The 3934-nt window shown below is 46.3% G+C and overlaps 1 protein-coding gene across 1 annotated transcript in view; it reads right to left on the bottom strand.

Annotated features, from left to right (window-relative positions):
- scn5lab (sodium channel, voltage gated, type V-like, alpha b) overlaps window positions 1–3934 on the bottom strand; it is a 279945-nt gene that overhangs the window by 268203 nt on the left and 7808 nt on the right. The gene's annotated exons all lie outside the window — the stretch shown is intronic.

Genomic DNA, 3934 nt, shown 5'->3' with positions numbered 1-3934 from the left:
ATGGTACCGGCGTTGAGCGAAACCGACAAATAATCCTCGAGAGCCTTACGTTCGGGAGCCGACAGAGAGTATAATCTACCCCGGGGGAGTAGTTCCCGGAAGGAGATCAATACTACAGTCATACGACCGGTGTGGAGGAGAGAAGTGGCCTTGGAACGACTGAACACCGTGCGCAGATCGTGATACTCCTCCGGCACCCCTGTCAAATCGCCAGGCTCCTCCTGTGAAGAAGAGACAGAGGAAACAGGAGGGATAGCAGACATTAAACAGGTCACATGACAAGAAACATTCCAGGATAGGATAGTATTACTAGACCAATTAATAGAAGGGTTATGGCGCACTAGCCAGGGATGACCCAAAACAACAGGTGTAAAAGGTGAACGAAAAATTAAAAAAGAAATGGTTTCGCTATGATTACCAGAGACAGTGAGGGTTAAAGGCAGCGTCTCACGCTGAATCTTGGGGAGAGAACTACCATCTAAAGCGAACAAGGCCGTGGGCTCCCCTAACTGTCTGAGAGGAATGTCATGTTCCCGAGCCCAGGTCTCGTCCATAAAACAGCCCTCCGCCCCAGAGTCTATCAAGGCACTGCAGGAAGCAGATGAACCGGGCCAGCGGAGATGGACCGGAAAGGTAGTGCGTGATCCAGAAGGAGAGGCCTGAGTAGTTGCGCTCACCAGTAGCCCTCCCTTTACTGATGAGCTCTGGCTTTTACTGGACATGAGGTGACAAAATGACCAGCGGAGCCGCAGTAGAGACAGAGGCGATTGGTGATTCTCCGTTCCTTCTCCTTGGCCGAGATGCGGATACCCCCAGCTGCATAGGCTCAGCATCCGAGCCGGCGGAGGAGGGTGGCAGTGATGCGGCAGGTGGCAGTGATGTGGAGAGGGGAGCAACGGAGAACGCGAGCTCCTTTCCACGAGCTCGGCGACGAAGATCAAACCGTCGCTCTATGCGAATAGCGAGAGCTATTAAGGAGTCCAGACAGGAAGGAACCTCCCGGGAGAGGATCTCATCCTTAACCTCGACGAGGAGACCCTCCAGAAAACGAGCGAGCAAAGCCGGCTCGTTCCAGTCACTAGAGGCAGCGAGAGTGCGAAACTCAATAGAATAATCCGTTATGGATCTATTCCCCTGACATAGGGAAGACAGGGCCCTGGAAGCCTCCTCGCCAAAAACAGAACGGTCAAAAACCCGTATCATCTCCTCCTTAAAGTCCTGATACTGGTTAATACACTCAGCCCCTCGCCTCCCAGATTGCCGTGCCCCACTCACGCGCCCGTCCGGTAAGGAGAGAAATGACGTAGGCGATGCGGGCTGCGCTCCTGGAGTAAGTGTTGGGCTGGAGAGAGAGAACACCACATCACACTGAGTGAGGAATGAGCGGCACTCAGTGGGCTCCCCAGAGTAACACGGCGGGTTGTTGATCCTGGGCTCCGGAGACTCGGAAACCCTGGAAGTGGGCGGTGGATCGAGGCGGAGTTGGTGAACCTGTCTTGTGAGGTCGGAGACTTGGACGGCCAGGGTCTCAACGGCATGTCGAGCAGCAGACAATTCCTCCTCGTGTCTGCCTAGCATCGCTCCCTGGATCTCGACGGCGGAGTGAAAAGGGTCCGGAGCCGCTGGGTCCATTCTTGGTCTGATTCTTCTGTTATGTACTTGAGTGAAGACCCAAAAGCGGTTTTAACAGAAAACAGAGTTCTTTAATAAAAAAACAGGAATGGCATAAATCCTCTTCCAACGTAGTCAATGGAACAAAAGAACGTAGTATAATGCAGGATGCACCTGCCAGGCAGACTCCGACAGGATAGGACAAGGTGGAAGCAAACGGGACGACAGCTTGCTTCTGGTATCAAAAACACAAACAAGAATCAGACACTGAAAGTAGCAGGAACAGAGAGAGAAATAGAGACCTAATCAGAGGGGGAAGAGAGAACAGGTGGGGAAAGAGTGAATGAGCTAGTTAGGGGAAATGTAGAACAGCTGAAGAATGAGAGACAGAGAAGGTAACCTAAAAAGACCAGCAGAGAGAGACAGAGTGAAGAGAAAGGACAGGAACAGACATAACAAGACATGACACTAACAGTAACCACCCAGTCTATACATAACCTAACAGTAACCATCCAGTCTATACATAGCCTAACAGTGACCATCCAGTCTATATATAGAGCCTAACAGTAACCATCCAGTCTATACATAACCTAACAGTAACCATCCAGTCTATACATAACCTAACAGTAACCATCAAGTCTATACATAACCTAACAGTAACCATCCAGTCTATATATAGAGCCTCACAGTAATGACCCAGACTATACATAACCTAACAGTAACCATCCAGTCTATATATAGAGCCTAACAGTAACCATCCAGTCTATATATAGATCCTAACAGTAACCATCCAGTCTATACATAACCTAACAGTAACCATCCAGTCTACACATAACCTAACAGTAACCATCCAGTCTATACATAACCTAACAGTAACCATCTAGTCTATATATAGAATCTAACAGTAACCATCCAGTCTTTACATAACCTAACAGTAACCATCCAGTCTATATATAGAGCCTAACAGTAACCATCCAGTCTATATATAGAGCCTAACAGTAACCATCCAGTCTATACATAACCTAACAGTAACCATCCAGTCTATACATAACCTAACAGTAACCATCCAGTCTATACATAACCTTACAGTAACCATCTAGTCTATACATAACCTAACAGTAACCATCCAGTCTATATATAGAGCCTAACAGTAACCATCCAGTCTATATATAGAGCCTAACAGTAACCATCCAGTCTATACATAACCGAACAGTAACCATCCAGTCCCTACATAACCTAAAAGTAACCATCTAGTCTATACATAATCTAACAGTAACCATCCAGTCTATACATAACCTAACAGTAACCATCCAGTCTATACATAACCTGACAGTAACCATCCAGTCTCTACATAGCCTAACAGTAACCATCCAGTCTATATATAGAGCCTAACAGTAACCATCCAGTCTATACATAACCAAACAGTAACCATCCAGTATATATATATAACCTAACAGTAACCATTCAGTCTATACATAACCTAACAGTAACCATCCAGTCTATACATAATCTAACAGTAACCATCCAGTCTACATATAGAGCCTCACAGTAATGACCCAGACTATACATAACCTAACAGTAACCATCCAGTCTATTCATAGCCTAACAGTAACCATCCAGTCTATACATAACCTAACAGTAACCATCCAGTCTATACATAACCTAACAGTAACCATTCAGTCTATACATAACCTAACAGTAACCATTCAGTCTATACATAACCTAACAGTAACCATCCACTGAGTCTATGAGTCAGTGACAGCTTGAGATGAAATCTGTTTTGGAGTACGACCTCTAAGATGAGTCTAATGCACATGAGGCAGATGACAAGTCTCGTCCTGTGTTCTTCGCATTCATTGATTTAGCGTAATAATGATAGTGAGAGACAGCAGGCAATACCAACGGCTCAATTCTGATAGTGAGAGACAGCAAGGCAATACCAACGGCTCAGTTCTGATAGTGAGAGACAGCAAGGCAATACCAACGGCTCAAATCTGATAGTGAGAGAGAGCAAGGCAATACCAACGGCTCAATTCTGATAGTGAGAGAGAGTATGCAATACCAACGGCTCAATTCTGATAGTGAGAGACAGCAAGGCAATACCAACGGCTCAATTCTGACAGTGAGAGACAGACAGCAAGACAATACCAACGGCTCAATTCTGATAGTGAGAGACAGCAAGGCAATACCAACGGCTCAATTCTGATAGTGAGAGACAGCAAGGCAATACCAACGGCTCAATTCTGATAGTGAGAGACAGCAGGCAATACCAACGGCTCAATTCTGATAGTGAGAGACAGCAAGGCAATACCAGCAGCTCAAT

Source organism: Oncorhynchus masou, chromosome 28 (genome assembly GCF_036934945.1).
Source record: "Oncorhynchus masou masou isolate Uvic2021 chromosome 28, UVic_Omas_1.1, whole genome shotgun sequence".
NCBI classification, from domain to species: domain Eukaryota; kingdom Metazoa; phylum Chordata; class Actinopteri; order Salmoniformes; family Salmonidae; genus Oncorhynchus; species Oncorhynchus masou.
The sequence above is the reverse complement of the archived record's forward strand: the minus strand, read 5'-3'. Positions and strand labels throughout refer to the sequence as shown.